General features: G+C 30.8%; 3 long non-coding RNA genes across 13 annotated transcripts in view; 1 reads left to right on the top strand and 2 right to left on the bottom strand.

Annotated features, from left to right (window-relative positions):
* LOC105318959 (uncharacterized) overlaps positions 1-1,237 on the top strand; it is a 28,872-nt gene extending 27,635 nt beyond the window's left edge. For all 11 annotated transcript variants that reach the window (XR_010709264.1, XR_010709270.1, XR_010709266.1 and 8 more), the window contains one exon: positions 407-1,237. This is a non-coding gene — a long non-coding RNA (uncharacterized lncRNA). The remainder of the gene's footprint in view (positions 1-406) is intronic.
* A 4,141-nt stretch (positions 1,238-5,378) lies between these two features.
* Positions 5,379-9,035, bottom strand: LOC105318960 (uncharacterized). Its single transcript, XR_010709263.1, has 4 exons — positions 7,065-9,035; positions 6,392-6,552; positions 5,834-6,195; positions 5,379-5,643 (listed from the first exon to the last, which is right to left on the bottom strand). It is a non-coding gene; the product is annotated as an uncharacterized lncRNA (long non-coding RNA).
* Positions 9,036-13,204: 4,169 nt separating this feature from the next.
* LOC136271187 (uncharacterized) lies at positions 13,205-14,565 on the bottom strand. The gene is made up of 3 exons (XR_010709047.1): positions 14,502-14,565; positions 14,161-14,301; positions 13,205-13,533 (listed from the first exon to the last, which is right to left on the bottom strand). It is a non-coding gene; the product is annotated as an uncharacterized lncRNA (long non-coding RNA).
* Between the last annotated feature and the right edge of the window lie 4,110 nt (positions 14,566-18,675).

Genomic DNA, 18,675 nt, shown 5'->3' with positions numbered 1-18,675 from the left:
GAGATTATTAGAAAATATAGAAGACTACTAGCCAAGTCATAGTAAATTAATATGAAGAGATCGATTTTTCATGTAGAATGGGGAAAGCTTGTATTTGTTTTAGAGTTAAAGATTTTTCTTCTTCTGTTATTCTATATGATTATGTCTGATTCGAAAAAAGAAACTCGTACGACTGTGTGATTTACACACATCCCCACACCACACCCCGTTGATGCTGATTGCACGCAATATTCATTTCATTTTACAAATATGTATTTTCTAAGTTTTCCTTATAAAAATGTATCAAACAGATATCCAACACGATAACCTATATTGCCAATTTTGATGATATATTTCTTTTGATATACATGTACTCTATCAAAATATAACAAGATTGTCAATTGATTATTCCTCTTTTCTATTCCAGATTTTCCGGCAGTTGTCTGCCGAATCTGCTATCAATTGCTCTGGCATTTCGTAAACCATATGGATAATATATTCTATATATTAAAAAAGTATACAAGTCAATCACTAATATGTTGTATAGCTTTGTTGTATTTAACAAGTAAACTTATGCATAGCCAGCACCTGCGTAGATGTCACAGATGCGCGTAACGTGCTTTTCAAATCAATAAACTATCTCTGCGCTTAAAGGGGAGAAAAAAGAACAGTATTGTGTATGTACCGGCTGATGAAAAAGTATGTAATATACTTCTGTAATGTTAAGAAACATCAAAACATGCAGGTTTTTGCTTACCTATACATGTAATAAGGTTTATTGTTGTTATCTTTACGTTTATCGTGTGGTTTTGATAACAAATACATTTGACGTTTGCATCGACGTTTTGCATTATTGCATGTTCCAAGTATCTCAACGTATGGTGTTGACCTGGATTTTATACTAGAGACAGTGGGAGATACATAAAGATGTTCATATGAAAAAATCAATATAGTTGAAACCAAAAAACTCTTATATTAACGTAAGCCCGTGGTCCATTACTTCATTGAATGCCCTCAAACTCTGACGGAAATAATTTGCAAAATTAATTATATAGCTTTTGTGGCAATGGCAATAGGAGCCAGGCTTTTGCAACTGTATAATATGTACAAGTGAGTCAACAGTTTTAATTCTGTCTTTTAATATGAAAATTAAAGTCAAGAGCAAGAAGATGTTTGTTGTACTACTTTTATTCAAATGTTTTACGATTAGAATGGTTTTAATATTTATATTGTTTCAAATAAAATTATGAGAACTCAACCATGAGTATGTGTCTTGTCATTTGATATGCATGCTGAACTAATTTGTGTTTTTTTTTCACATGTAAAACTGTTAATGAAATAATTGATAATAATAATTATATTTTCTTTAAAATAGTAGAGATGTCCTTATCTTACAGTTGAAAGTTTTGAAAGTCAGTATGTTTTCATCGTCCATTCATAAGAATAAGACCGAAAACAATTGATACATATGGGAAAAGAGTATTTATGAAAAACGTTCAAAAACTTTTTTAATCAATTAAATATTGTTGTATGTTCACGCATTTCAGACAAATTTAATGATATCGCAACACCAAGATAAGTACATACAAAAGCATGATGTACATATATATCTACATTAATCTAATTAAAATTATAACGTGAATACACTCACTGGTTTTCAAAGCGTCTCGTGAATGATCACTATGGATAATGAGTTCAGGTTTGATCCTGTCAAATACAGAAACTAAATCTGCTTGTCTTCTTGGGTAAGCAAATCGTATGAACCATACGTTGAATATCACATTTCATAAAAATTCAAAGAAACAATTTGGGTTTTTTTTTAAACAGGAACTCTTATTTCTGCGATAATGAAAGTAACAATTATTTAATTATTTTTAAATGCTCGTTGTCTTACACAAGCATTCAAATAGTTCTTCTTGTTATATGATTGGTTCATTCCTAACTCTCTGATTGGCTTATATCCAATTATCCAGAAAAACAGAACGTTATATTCACCTGCACGTGACCCAGAAGGCCAATATAACATTTGATTTTTTCCACATTGGACTAAAATATATCGCCCAATGAAATATCCTCTTTCTCAATTGTTGTTCGGTATTGACTTCAAACTACGATTTTCGCTTGATAACACTTTCTTTGATATGTCTGCGTCAATTCGTCGCTGATCATAATATGAAAATAATAATTATTGTTGTATATTCACATCCGGCTCGGTGAATAGTGTTCTTCTAGATCTTGGGTAGCTAAACCATCGTATTGTCCTCAAAAACAGCAATAATTGTATACTATACACTGGTCATCGCTCAGTGCTGAAAAAAACCCTCAAAATTGGTCCGTCTGGCACCAGCTGACAAACGTGTGTGTGTTTTGTGGATTCTAAGATGAGGAATTCATACAAATTCGATTGCCATTCATCCAGCAAGTAAAGTGGAACTTCTGTGCTGAAATGGTTATTGTGGTCAACGTATTCTAAAAATATGATTTAGAAGAAGATACATTGTTCAAACTTCTTTAGAAATCTTAGTTGCATGCATTCATCACCCTCAACTTTTCATAAGCAATCAGATGCAGGTTTGTTATTCTCTTTTATCATTTCTTTTAAGTAACATTGTTATCTTGTTTACCTTAAATTCCAAATTCCTTCCTATTTGACGCCTGCTACACACAGATCCGGTATAGCGTGTAACTAAAATGTTTTTGTATGATAACGGCTGGAACGTGTACGTGTTCTGGTACGTTACATTTACATGTTTTAATCGGGATGTACAACCATCTTGTAGATTTAAGAACATAACAAAGCCTTTCTAATTACTTAGAACAGCTGTAGAACTGCGTAACTGCAGATTTATTTTAAAGATTTAAATGTCTAAAAAAAAAAGGGGGGGATTTTTGTTCTCATCTCTACAAACATATTCTTAGAAACAGTTCTACGGCTGTTCTTATTGATTTAAAAGGCTCTGTTTCTGCATTTGTTTGCGTAATCTGCATACAAAATGACATGTAAAACATCATATTTATTGCTTTTTTATCTTTTGGAATCTGTGTTTGTCAGTATTGGGCAGAAACAAGCCAGTTCAAGAGTTGTTTACATTTGTTTTATTATCAAATACCCAAGATGGACTCGGGTCCCCCTTATGTTTTGTGTTACTGAAGGTTTTTGATATATTATCATTTTTTCCCCAATATTTCCAAAGAGTTGCCTGATGATTCTGCAGGCAGTGAATTATTCATGAAATTAATTAGTGTTTTTTCTAAGAGCGTTTTATACAAACTGTTCACCAAATTTCACATCATCCTATATCATTTGTCATTATCCTAATTGAAGGGTTTTTTTTTTTTTACTCTCCTGGCAAAAGTTGATTTTCCAAACCAAAGAAAAACTATATTATTTGACAGATAGTATGAAAAGATTGAAAGGAACAAACAATGATTAGAACTTTAGTTTTTGAAATGTTATCAAATAAAACAGAATAAAGAGTATGTAATGAATGCGAAATAGAAACAATTCCGAAATATCACATGACCAATATCGATAAACCGTAAGAAACTTTTATAATCTCTTTTGGTTCTCATAATGTTGTAATTTTCTTTACCTTGTTAGGCCTGTTTAAATGATATTTAACTGATATCAATAAAATAGCGTTATCATTCATACAATTTTATTAAAAAGAACCAATAATTGTGGCCTCTCAGCAGAGCAAATTCTCATGAGCGCTCGCCAAAATTTGCATTAAAGACATTGAAATATTTTTGCGAACGCTCGAGAACACATGCTTAAATTTGTTGAACACACATGAGATCAAGCAATCCAATGTACCGATAAACGAATATTTCGTAGCAAAGGAAATGTAGAAAATAGGTGTCTAGACAAACAGGGACATGATTATTAAATATGAATATAATTTACCACATTTTTTTCTATCATTACCGAGACAAGCATGTTAAACAAACTTTATTTGGTCGTTGGAAACTAAAGTAACAGTTCATAAAATTTGCACTTTAAAAACAAAGCTTGTCTTGTCGATTAAAAAATTTGTTTTACAATCGAAATATATATATATATATATATATATATATATATATATATATATATATATATATATATATATATATATATATATATATATATATATATATATATATTAAAGATAATATTTCGTTGAAGGCGTTTCCTTCTTTTAGTTTTTTTTAAATTTGTTTGAAGTACCAGGAAATTGTTCTTCAAACCCAAAGAGGAAATCAATCTTCTAATTTGCTCTCAAGAGTCATTTTCAATGATTTTAATAAGTTTCCGGAGCTTTCTAAAACAGATTTTGAAAAGTATTTACGACGATGTACTTTAGGCGATAAGGACCAATTTTTATTTAGTTTATAAGTGCATTAGGCTGTACTGTCGATATGAAAGAAATTTAATTAAGTTCTTCATTCCAGATTCATTAAGAGCACATATGCTTAGAGATTAATTAATAGTCCTTATGTTTTATAGCGTAGTTTCACGACCGATCTATTCTAATTTATACTTATTCAATACCGAATTAATAAATTATACATCAACCGAACACACGAAACTGTCCGACTTAATCGTCAACAATGTGCTTATATTAACTCTACTGGTTGAAACATCATATGGTCTTTGCCAAGTTATAGTTAACCATTGGTGTGTGCCTATAATTATTACAAGTTTTGATAATAAAAGGTTGACAATGATAATGTGCAGCTATGTTTGTGATGTGAAAGAACAGTTCTGCAGAGGGAGACTTTAATGAACAGTACTGACTATAGTATGACGCAATAATTGTGTGTAATGTGTTTTGTGAAGTTCCTCCGAAACAATCACACTGTAAAATAGTGCTTTTCTTCCACAGATAAAGATGTACAGTTTGTAAAGCATGAATTTACCCCATGTCAATTAAATTAAAAAAATATTAAATAGTATTTTAATGTTTAAAAAAAACTAAAACTTGCCTCATGAAGCAGGACGAATCGATCTACACACCTTGTGGTTTCTTTTGTCGTAAAATAAAATTGATGATTGAAATTTGGATAAAACTTTAATATTAAAAAGTTCTATTCGGCTATTTACAGTCACGTTGTATCACTGACATATTGTATAAATTAAGTTATACTGATCAGGTTTGGTGAATATATATTAACACTTTATCAACCTTTTTTAGATAAAACAAAAATGTTTAGAAAATTTGGTCATCGAAAAGTAGTTTCAATCTATCATGTTGATTTGCACACAAAGCAGTCATTCTATTCATTTTGTTAACCATTTACATTGTTACAGTCTTTTATTTTTCAAAACATGGATGAATATGGAATTTAAAAAAGCCAAAATTAGATAGATAGATAGATAGATAGATAGATAGATAGATAGATAGATAGATAGATAGATAGATAGATAGATAGATAGATAGATATTTTTAAAAGTATCTTTATCTACAAAAAAAAGTTTTTTAGAAATATTTTCAATGGCGATAACATTGTGCTGTAATAGCCATGCTGCAAGTTATATATTTTATCCCTCGTATTTTAAGCCTTGCTGTTGCATGTAAGTCCGTATTTAAACTGTTTGACCTTATACATAATTCAATTTACCTTTGATCAAAAACTTGTTTTTTGAGATGTTTGGAAAATCTTCTAATGCCATTTGTTTTATATCTGTACAAAGAAAAAAAACATGTTTTTTTTAATCAAACATATAATTGAGAACATAGATACACATACAAAGTTAATCTATATAACAATTACTTAATAAGTTTTTCTTCAATTTAAAATGAAATAAAATGATCATCTAAACATTATTATAAAATCATTTATATCATTTTACTAAATCACTGAAAATGACAACCTGTTCGTGTGGTTTCTTTATCTAGGTCAGTTTGTTGAATTGGAGATGTTGTAAGGAGGGTGCTGCTGATAACTAGATACAAGAATTAACTAAATATTTTTTCAATCAGATTGTTTCCCCAAAATTGTCTTTATTATGCGACTCTTGAATAGTGATGCAACTGACGTGATAATTAAAATCATACTTCATAATGCTTTAAAAGATATACTTGCCCTTTAAATCTGTCCGCAAATCAGGTAACGGATTCATATAGTCACTTGTAGTAGGTTGAAATATATTAGTTGTTATTTTGAAAGACGTAGAAGTACGTAGGCTGGTCAAATTGTTTAAAATTGGGTAATTTTTTTGTTTCTGATTTTGTGCTACAATATCAAACAAGTGTCATTGTCAAAATGTGATAAACAATACTTCAGTTGCTCTGCAATTTTTGTGATAAGTTTTATAGATATACAAATCCAAATGTCAATATATAGAAGATATGTGACAAAAATTACATAATAGATTCAAATATGTTTGTGTTTTAACTCGATTTTTTGTTTTATCTGAACATATTTTTACTTTGATGTGCACATCCGTTTATATGACTACATATATGTCTACTGCATTGACATCTCTTTTGGCATCTGGCACCATAATGAGGATACGGGCATTTTTGTCTACAATAGCTCCCAGTATATCCATTTAAACACCTCTTTGTTGCGGCATTGTACTTAATATCACTGGGGAAAAATAATAATTGAATTTTATATCAAATTAAAATAATGAAAAATTAGCATAATGTACAAAGCAATCTCAAAATATGAGTATTAAATATGTAAAGGCTAAATGTTAACTGAGTGTAAGAATGTGTAAACAGTGTCATTTTCAGACTTTTACAGGAAAAAAAATGTGAAAAATATCATGTTCGGTTTTTTTTAATCTCACATCTTTTTGAATTCTTTTCAATGATGTATCTGTCTTTGTGGGTTTTTCGTCTTTTTAGGTAAAGTTTAGCAGGCAAAATTAACTACTGTCTTCATATGTTTTCATATTTGTATTCATTATTGTTCCCACAACTAATTTTACTTTTAAAAAAGAATAATCTTATTTTAGGTATAAATCGAAAACAAATTAAAGACTAGCATAAATTAGGAAACAACAAAAGTTCTAATTTTACGTATACCAAAGGTGTTTAAATAGTATTATAATTTAAAATACATACATATGCCACATTGATAGATTTACAACTTACTAAAGAAATCTGAAATTGTATGCTCCAACAAACGTCACAAGGCTTAATAGCACGACACAATCTGCCATCATTTTCACATCGAAGATCCTGGTACTACTCCTGGTACGTCTGCAGTTCTTAATTGAATGTTATTAATGTTGGCTTTCAAATAAGTATGAATCAAAAAGTCAAAGGTTAGCTTGTCAACATTCAAACGAAGACATGTATATTTGATGATTATTATAGAAAGCAAGCAGGGTGTAGTTTGAATCATTTAATTACATCAAAACACAAGCAAAGAAATACATTGAACAATTCCTGTTAGAATTCCGTTACGCCAAGACAAAGGTTATGAATACATGTATCAAACACAAGGAAATGCAGCAATTAAAAGTAATTTAAATTAAAAGCCATGATAAACGGTATGGATACAGATATAATAAATTGTTATATTCAGTAGAATATTCTCACCATATAACTCTATATAGACGAATAGTCAATACATGTAATTGTAACATAAACTCGTCCGAAAAATATTGACCGGTCAATATTTTTTTGATATTGACTGGCTAGGAATAATATCAAGAGAATATTCCCTCTATTTTAATTAATCGCTTCTGATAAGTAGATTCGTTTGATGTGACGTAATTAAACCTACGCGACTCCAAAGCAAGATGACGTCATAATAGATTAGCCGTTAAGTCAAACCTGCAACGGACAGACAATGACACGATCCGTAAATCCGTCGCATGCTGAGATTGAGGAACTTTTAGAGGGAAGAAACAGCAAAAACAGGTCCAATGTCATTTCTATGGCAGTGAAAATCATCAGGGACTACCTTGAGGACAAGGCTATTAACATTTCAGTGGAAGATTTGGAAAATGATTCAAACGAAAAACTGAATTCAGTTTTGAGGAAATTCTACGCCGAGCTAAGGAAGAAAAACGGAGAATTATATTCGAAATCTTCCCTAATGTCAATCAGATATGGGCTGCATGCAGAGACATTTTCTAAAATTAAAAGATGTTGATATCATATATAATCAGGAATTTAAATCAGCTAACGACATTTTTAAGGCGTGTTTAGTGAACGTTAAACGGGAACAAAGAGGAGAAACAAAACATAAGGATGTGATATCTGAGGAAGACCGGGAAAAATGTATTCCACTGGAGTTTTGTCTACAAGCGATCCTTCAACTCTACAAAACAACGGATTTTTTTTGGAATTCTTGCTTTTTTTCTGCAACCGAGGCCGTGAAAATGTACGAAAAATGGAGAAAAAGGACTTCCAGATCTGCATTGATGCCCATATAAAGATACTTATTGACATCTAAATGTATGCTGCTACTTAAATTTTGATATTTATTTGTGCAACCTACCAATTTTGAATGTTGCTTTTCAGGGTAAACGTTTTGTCAAGCAAAACATTTCGAGACTTACTAAAAACCACAGAGGTGACACGGCCGACAGCGATGATAAGTCGCCGAGAATGTATGAAGAGCCGGGAAATGAGAGGTGTCCTGTCAATAGTTTTGAAAAATACTTGGCCAAATTACATCCCGTTAATAAGTGGCTCTGGCAGAAACCACGCGAGGGTTTTGAGGAGGAAGACAGCGTATGGTTTTGTAACGTACCGGTCGGCAAAAACACACTTGGGAACATGATGCAAAAAATCAGTCAGGAGGCCAATCTCAGCAAAATGTACACTAATCACTGTATAAGGGCAACCTTATAATTTTACAAGAATTGATTTGCATACAAAATGTGTTTTAATTGCAAATTGCTACAATGTATGTGTGACCAAACTCTTAAAAAATGTACGGAATAAACTATTAATTGTTTTATTTGGCTTTACTTTTGTAGTGTTTTCCATATAACAAAACAATTATTAACTGATTAACATTGATTATATTTGCCCCCTTGGGACGGAAATAGTGCCCTCCGCTTCGCGGCTAGCAATATTTCGTCCCAAAGGGGGGGGGGGGGGTAATATGATCAACCCCAGTCAATATTTGTATAGTATTAACCTGGAATAAAAGCGATTATGCAATTTGATTTCACATTTAAACATTTTTTACCAGTAAATTTATCGTATTGTGTACAAATATGTGTGTGTCCTTACGGCAGGAGGATTAGGGGGTATATGTTTTCAGCGAAATACACTTTTTTATTGAGTATTATTTCATTATTTCACTGATAATATCAATATCATGCTTGAGCCACTATGGTACAATAATAAAGTAAAGATTCAAAATAAATATGTATTTTGTAAGGCTCTTTATGAGAAAGGATTTCATATTGTTCATGATTTATTTGATAGTCAATGTGAATTCATTAGTTATGAGAGAATCACTAATGAATATCCAGTTAAGATTCCATTTACTACTTATGAAGGTTTGAAACGTGCAATTATTTGTGCTTGGCCAAATGTTAAGCAGTTTTCACATCAAGTAATAATCAAACCATACCAACCTGAATCTATCAAAATACTTTGCTTGTGTAAAAAAGGAGCACGGAATATCTATGATCACTTGATGGTAAAATCTAATCATAAACCTATTTGTGAAAACAAATGGGCCTTCAATATAAATTTACCTCTAGATTTTAACTGGAAACAGGCTTATTCAAACCCTAGATCTGCCACAAAAGATTCAGGACTGATATGGTTTAACTATAGAATTATCCACAGAATATTAGGTACTTACAAAATACTACACATGTGTAAAATTAAAAATTCCCCACTATGTTCAATGTGTTTTTTAGAACCAGAAACAATTACACATCTCTTCTTTTACTGTCCATCTATTTTTCGGATATGGTTATTAATGTCTGATTGGATTTTTAGAAAGTCTGGTGAAAGAATTGTATTTGATGCCAAAACTGTTATTTTTGGTGTTCCAGAAAAGAAATACTTAGCTATAAACCTAATTATCATGTTAGTTAAGAGACATGTCTTTAGTCAATCCAGAAAATCTGCTAATATTGCATTTGAGAATATTGTGAAATATTTACAAAATTACTATTCTTTAGAGAAACTAATGTTGGAAAATAGATTTTACCAAAATAAATGGTCAAGATGGGTATGCCTCTTTGACGTGGCATAATGTGTAGTAAGACCCTTTCATTATTGTATTATTATTTTTATATTTACTTTCCCAATCTGTGTGGGAGTGGTGTGGTGTGAATGATGGTATAGATGTATTTGTATTGAAAATGAATAAAAAAAAAAAAAAATTATTTCATTATTCAGCAAATAAAAAATCTACTTGTACCAGATATGAAACCTAAAACATATCTTAAAATAACTATCATACCCGATTTGTATCCTTTTTCTTCAGAATAGGTTCTTAAAATATTTACGAGAAGAAGGAAATAGATTGAAAGGGGAAGTCAAGATTTTTAGAGGTAACATTTTCTGGAAGTATTATTTGGCAAAACAGTTGCTTATTCCAACGTTTATGTTATATTGGTATTAGATTACACGTCGTTCATTTAAATCTAGTGATCTCTCTTAGAGTAAACTTCTCCGCAAGTCCTAAAATAAATTAAAATATAACGTTAATATTACATGAACTCATTTATGATTTTTTCGACATTTGTGTTTGACGTTTCAGCTAGCTACCTAATTATGAAGTATTTATAGTTATTTCAGACGTGATTTAAACATCTCCTCAAAAACCGTTTCTGGGTAAGGTAATACAAATATTTAGCATCAGTAATGATAAAAGCACAAAATTTGGTTGATATTTATCAATACAAATATTGAAAACCGAACGGAACAAACTTAGATTTAAGCAAACTAATGAGTTATTCCACTATTTTTATCATTAAATCTTATTAATATTTTTTTTCATTTTAAAGTTTGGTTTTTGTTTAGATCACTTCTAAAATGATGTACAAACAGCATCAAATTAAAAAAAAAAACAATGGAAAGTTAATGAAAATGATAATGCTGAAAAAATCAATGATGCTAAACAGATTCATGATTCTGAAAGAACTGATAATTCTGTGATATAGAAACTTTTTTCCTCCCGGCGAAATGAGATTCAGAAAGGATTCACTGTTCTACCCATGTCCTTTCATGTTTCCAATGAATGAAAATGCGTTCAAATTATAATTATTATAGTCAAACCATACTCTTCGAATCAGTATTTTACAGATTCTGAGGTACAACAAAGCACTCGGATAATGTATATGTAGACTCTTTATGAGTTAAAAGAAAAATGTTCCTCCCTTTCGATTGAAAGAAGTAAATAATTTTACATAATATTTGTTTGGTAAAGGCATAAATAGATATCTATTTGTTTTTCTTCCCAAGCTAAATTGGAAATAGTTTGATATTGATACTTTCAGGCATAGTGTATGTATGCCTCTTTATATCAATAAACATTCTGGTTTACCATACATGTACGTATTTTTTGTTTCTTTTTTATAATCATGCAATACAATTTATATTGTCATTCCATTCAAAATCAAAAAGTTATAGTATGATACTATGAAGCTATATATCGTAAAACATATGTTATATTTATATATTAAATGATTTGATAAAAATAACATTTTGCTTCATATTTTACTGTGAAGTGAAATTACGCTTGACAATTTCACTATTTTGACAATTCAGTTTTTTATATAGTTTAATTTAAATATGCTTAGTACATATAATTGATTATGTGTACAATTAAAAAGAAATGAAAACATTTGCGTCCGCATATTATTTTGAATGTGTTTTATTTTGACAATAAGCAACAATTGATATTTAAATCCCGGAATTTAATTCATAACATTGTATGACAATAAATCATTTCAGCCCTTGGATCGAAATTAAGGGCTGAACTTTATGACTGTTGTTGACCTTGCTAAGTTGTATGTACTGGAATGCTTCATTGTCAATAGGGAGCAGCATGTATTCCAATCTAATCAAAACGAGGAGGCAAAGGCACAATGCAGTTTCACCCAATATCCAAATCATTCAACATTCTAATTATTATAGTTTTATAAATTTAGAATATATCAACTAATATCATTATGAATTGTAAACAACCTTAGCAATCGTGAATATCTAATACAAAAAATATTAGAAAAAAATATCAGTTTTAATTTTTAATTTTTACTGCATGCTAGTGTATTTCTACAATTTTACCTGAAAAGAAATAAGAGACACAAAGACAGCAGTGCTATGTTTTCTGCACACTCCATGTGTATTCAGGGACAATGCGCTACGGTTTTCCAAACCTTATGTGTTAAACGCAACTGACTTCATAATAATTACACGAACCGTCACTGGTAGTTTTTAGTAGGTATTGTTTATTCGTACAGCTATCCTGGCCCAATGCAGACAGGTTTATGATCATATTTTACATGTATCCATGAACACACGCTATCTGTTTTTCGTATGTAATGTTATGTAGAATTTTCGTTTTGATACATAACAAATGTACGATAATTTATGATAGATTTAATCAAATTTGATGTGAACAATGTTTTTTTTTCAAACGACCCAATTAAAACTACATGTAATAACAAATGCGTGATGAAAATATAAATATTTTAGTACTGATATAGTAACCCCACAAATAATATGTAAATATGCATGGGGTTTTTTGGTCCGTGTAAATTTATTCTTGAAAGAAAAACTTTAACACTAACGTTCTTGTCGTTATTGATATAATGATAAACATGTCAAAATGTGCACAACAATCAATTTAAAAGTTCCATGTACTAGCAAAACAATGACAGATGGTACTTAGAGGTTTGTGGAAAATTGTTCTATAATTAGGCAATGGATGCTAATTTTTGGATATCGTCGGCCCTATAACACACCAGGCCGTGCAGACAAATTGAATTCCACACGTTAGCACGGTATGATGATTTGTCGGCACGGCCTAGTACATGTATGTTAAGGGACCGGCGGACCCCACAAATAAGCATTTAATGTAAATTATATTTTATTTATTCTGATGCATGAAATATTTGATATAATCGTTTTAAAGCTATTGTACATAGTGATGATTATGCTCTTTGTCCGGAATATGAGTAATTATCATTTCGTTCTGCAGTTGAAACTGTAAAACCTCTTTTTTAAGATCGAAAATATATGATTAAATGATTATTTTTCAGAAGAATATATCAAAATGTAATATAAGTTTCATTCAATCGGACAATAATGAATCAACCCAAAATGCGTGATGAGGTTAACTTAATTTTGCTCAAATGTTGAGTGTGTAGTTGAAAATTGAATGTCACAAATTTACAGTGCTAGCATAAAGGGAAATATACACAGAATGTAAAAATTAGCATATAGTTGTTAAGATTTCGTGATGCTGTATGGATGACGAAATGTTGCATAACGAATTTTTGTTTACCTTGAGATATTGTTTTATCGGACATTAACTTTGCATCTCCTGTAGACGTTGTACGTTTGCTCTTACTAGAACTGCTGTTTTGTCGTAAAACAAAGCGCGTGTTTTCACCTGAGGGAGTCATCGTACCTAAAAATAATCCAAGAACAGGATGATTTAACATTCAGACCAATTATAAAAAAGGCCACACGCAGGAGAATATCACTTTTTTTTACACTGTTGGTCTGATCTAATCAGAAAGCTAGGTATTAAATCAATCATATAATAGACTTGATTGTCTTGATATTCTATAATATCTGTGTCTTTATTTATCCAATGTATATCGCACTACATATACATTAAAAGAAACTCAAATTTCCCTGCGTGGTGAATTAGGCAAATTGAACATTATACCACCTAACCCCCAACCCCCCCCCCCCCTCCCCGGAAAAAAAACAAAGTATGTAAACTGAAAAGCTCTTAAATTTTTAACGTAATGCTAAGTGATTATACTGAACATTCCTAAAGAACATGAATAGTGTGTATTGTAATATCCGAAAGGTTGTACAATATTGCGATCAAACTCATTGATGCAATTATATGAGTCGTGCTTTTCTTACTGGGACACCTTTTCTTTAGGGACTAGGACCATACACATTGAATTTAAACATTGTCTGTCTTGAACATTTAACAATGTTAACCACGTCAATTTCAACAAATCAAGAAAAAAATACACAAAATTCAAATTTGACATCACTTTAAACTTGATTCTCTCACCTGTACTTTTCATTAACAAACATCCATATATGTTGTTGCATTTACTACGTTCACAATTACAACGTGTCTGACAGAACTGTCCATAGAGTGGGAACGGACAAGGTGTCTGGCACTGAGAACCAAAATATCCGACAGGACACCCTTCGAATAATTAACGTATTTATATCTTTAATTTGTTTTATACGGGTAACAAAATATCTATAATTGCAATACCTTATATTAGTATTTTTTTATACACTTACACGTACATGCTCATTAGATTTATCGCAATAAATACTTATTCATCAGTTTGACACTAATTATTACAAGTAATATTTGTATAGACGTGAACATGTCCTTACTAACACATCTGCCTTCATTTTCCTCCAACATATGCATGTAACCCGAGCAGCAATTCAGTCTAAAGTACATTAATGTGTGCTATATCTTAGAACGGTTTGACTGAATTAAAATCAATACAAAGATGGAAATATATATATATATATATATATATATATATATATATATATATATATTTATCCAATGTATATCGCACTACATATACATTAAAAGAAACTCAAATTTCCCTGCGTGGTGAATTAGGCAAATTGAACATTATACCACCTAACCCCCAACCCCCAACCCCTCCCCCCCCCTCCCCGGAAAAAAAACAAAGTATGTAAACTGAAAAGCTCTTAAATTTTTAACGTAATGCTAAGTGATTATACTGAACATTCCTAAAGAACATGAATAGTTTGTATTGTAATATCCGAAAGGTTGTACAATTTTGCGATCAAACTCATTGATGCAATTATATGAGTCGTGCTTTTCTTACTGGGACACCCTTTTCTTTAGGGACTAGGACCATACACATTGAATTTAAACATTGTCTGTCTTGAACATTTAACAATGTTAACCACGTCAATTTCAACAAATCAAGAAAAAATACACAAAATTCAAATTTGACACCACTTTAAACTTGATTCTCTCACCTGTACTTTTCATTAACAAACATCCATATATGTTGTTGCATTTACTACGTTCACAATTACAACATGTCTGACAGAACTGTCCATAGAGTGGGAACGGACAAGGTGTCTGGCACTGAGAACCAAAATATCCGACAGGACACCCTTCGAATAATTAACGTATTTATATCTTTAATTTGTTTTATACAGGTAACAAAATATCTATAATTGCAATACCTTATATTAGTATTTTTTATACACTTACACGTACATGCTCATTAGATTTATCGCAATAAATACTTATTCATCAGTTTGACACTAATTATTACAAGTAATATTTGTATAGACGTGAACATGTCCTTACTAACACATCTGCCTTCATTTTCCTCCAACATATGCATGTAAATATATATATATATATATTTATATATACCTTCTTTTGCCGCAGGGTATAAACGTGGTTCCATGAGAATGTAAGCATCCACGAATGAAAACAAAAAATACAATTAACCTATCCATTATATGAACAAGGGTGTATTATCTTTGAAGTATATTCAATACATACACCTTATGATAAATATGGAAACTCATATTTAAACATAAGAGCATATTTAACTTAGTATAGGAAAACAAATGGCAATAATATTGCAAAGAGTTCAACAACTTCCTTATTATGTTCATCCTGAGAACTCATGCAAGTTTCATATCTCACATAATTAACACTTAGATTTCATTTTTTTATATTGTAATTAGTAAAAGAGTTCACTCATAATTATACTAGTATTTGAAAAAGATAACCACAGTCTATGTGTTTTCATGGAAGGTGAAGTGTATAATGACTAAATTGAACTGAATTAGCTATACCATATTATAATTATTTTTTACATCATTTGATTTTAAGAAATGTATATATAGTATATTAATATTGCGTTGGTTCTAGTTTCTGTGTGATCATATTTGAGGAGGCCGAAATGCCCAGAGGAGTAACATCCACGTAAAACATCATATATAAAACAACCAACAGGATAGATTACTTCCCACGCATGCATTAGAACCCTTGACTACTTTTTTCTCAAGCACTGCCTTTGCTTATTTATATCTAAAATGTCCCAAAGTTTGAAATGTAGCTTACTGCACTACAAAGCAAAGTGAGGAATCGTGACCTCCTATCATTTACCGGGGGAAAATATGCACAAGAGTATTTTTTTTAAAAAAAGAAGTATCTAACAACTAAGAAAATCAAATCTATTACATTAAAAAAAATATATAATTACCAATCTAATTAAATCTTAGACTTGTAAGACCGCTCCTCTAGAATACGCAATACTTGTATGTTGTATCGCAGAGAAGTGAATTAAAAACCTAGTTTTAATTAGATTGCGATAAATATCTACGCACAATTTTTATTTCAATTTGATTGTATTTGAGAAAGACACAGCATGAAGGCATAATGTATATCAATTAAAGGGTATTGGTTTTAATTAAATGGGATATTGAGATGGTGTTAAAGTGTTAACGTCACCTGGTTAAATAAAAGTGAATAAAAATATGTGGAATTTTAATGTAAAGAACAAACAGTGTGAATCTTGCTCGAATTCATTGTGATTTAAAAATGTGTCTCTCACGGAAAAGTTTCCTCTGGTGGTGTTGGTAAGGGGTTATAGACAAAGACACGCAATGAAGAATTCCAAAACTACCTTTTTCAAAGTTTCCACCAATTGAAAACTATTGATAATGTTCAAGAAAAACACTTTTTTAAATGAAAAATTATACACCACAAAGAATGAATTCTTTGCGAAAATTGAGAACATATGATGCGCTGAATAACTGGGTTATGCTCTATATGCAAAAAAAAAAAAGATGTATCAAATTGCACATTTCTTCTTAAAGGGGCTTGGTCACGATTTTGGTCATATTTTATTTTTCTGTTTTTATTATTTACAATGCTTTAAGAATGCATTTCTAATGATCAAATGAAATTGGGGTGCCCGTCGATGAGTTTTAAGCAAGATACATGGCTCACAATTCTTCGTCATGTAAACAAGGCTCTTGCCCTGTTTTTGTTTACATAGGTTCAATACACCAGTGAAAAATGATTGGTCTATATTTGTATTCATTTGAAGCATAAATAAACAGTTTCTAACGATTAACACATACATTTTAGGTCTAAAACTGAAATTTTCACTTCAATATTCAAAATGTAAACAAAAGCTTTGTTTACTTAGCGAGTGATTTTAAGCTCTGTAACTCGCTTATAACTCAACAAATGACACCCAAATTTTGGTTGCCCATTAAAAATTCCTCACTGAAGCATGTTAAACATTAAAATCGAAGAAATAATTTTTGACCAAAATCAATTTTTACGTCAGTTGACGCCCAGTAAAACATTTATTAACTAGCTCCTTGTAATTCTTTTTAAGTTATCAAATAAATCAGGATTGATAGCTTATATTATTGAAAACTAACAAACTTACCGGAGCTATAAGAGAAAGAAAGGAGAAGATAAATCATAAAAAGAGCATTTGTCTATATAAAATCACTTTCTTGTTGTGTGTGTGGTTTTTTTTATTATAAATATACTTAATAAGCTAGACAATAAACCACTGAGCATTATTTTTATTATCAAATCAAACAATTTCCCCAATAACACTTCAGATACTATAATTATATTTTGCTTGGATTTAAACTAAATGTGGGTTTTGTTCCAGCTTTCTCAGTTTGATACCAAAGGAAGCGGCGTATAATATCACCAGGAGACTACACAGACATGCCAACATCATTATCGTCATTCGAATTGATGACGTCAAGCTTTCAACAACGGTCTGCACATATGTACTTGAAGGTGGCTGATTTTTAAATTTGATACATTCTAGTATATGTCTGTACTTGAACCCAAGTCCTGGTTCTGATTACCACTGGCTTTCTCGTTTGGATCAACCGACGCTTGTTTAACGAAAGCTAATGGCATTAAAAATAAAATAATAAACTGTTTTATTTATCAAATTCATATTTTTCATATATCTAACAAGTTCTCTTGAAAACAATATCCTTCTAAGTTGTTTTATTCAGTTCGCTAACAAGTATATTTAAACCCTTGGATCGAAATTATGAATTGAACGGACTGGCGTTAAACTTGTCTGTTGTTTGCACTAGAATACTACCTCAATAGGGAGCACCATGTATCCCAATCTGTACAAAACGAGAAGGAGGAGAAAGGCAGTTTTACGCAATACGCAAACTGTTCTACATTCTATTTGTTATATTTTTATGAAGTCAAATATTTGGTATCATCGCTTTGAGCCATTATACATACGGGATTTGTCAAGGATATGAATGATAGCAGCCGTAAAAAAGTGTTTTTTTGTTCCGCAATAAACAGTGCACAACAGAAACTTTGCTGGAAAAACTCTTTTTTGAGATCGAAAAGATATGATTTTATGATTATTTTTTTTAATTGTACATTTCAAAATGGTTTTGTCAGTTTCATTTAATCGTACAATAATTAATCTATTCGAAATGCCTAATGACATTCACTTGTGCTCATATGCTGAGTTTGTAATTGAAAATT

This window comes from Magallana gigas, chromosome 9 (genome assembly GCF_963853765.1).
Source record: "Magallana gigas chromosome 9, xbMagGiga1.1, whole genome shotgun sequence".
In the NCBI taxonomy this organism is placed as follows: Eukaryota; Metazoa; Mollusca; class Bivalvia; order Ostreida; family Ostreidae; genus Magallana; species Magallana gigas.
Note: the sequence above shows the minus strand (reverse complement) of the source record. Positions and strands in the feature narration are given on the sequence as shown.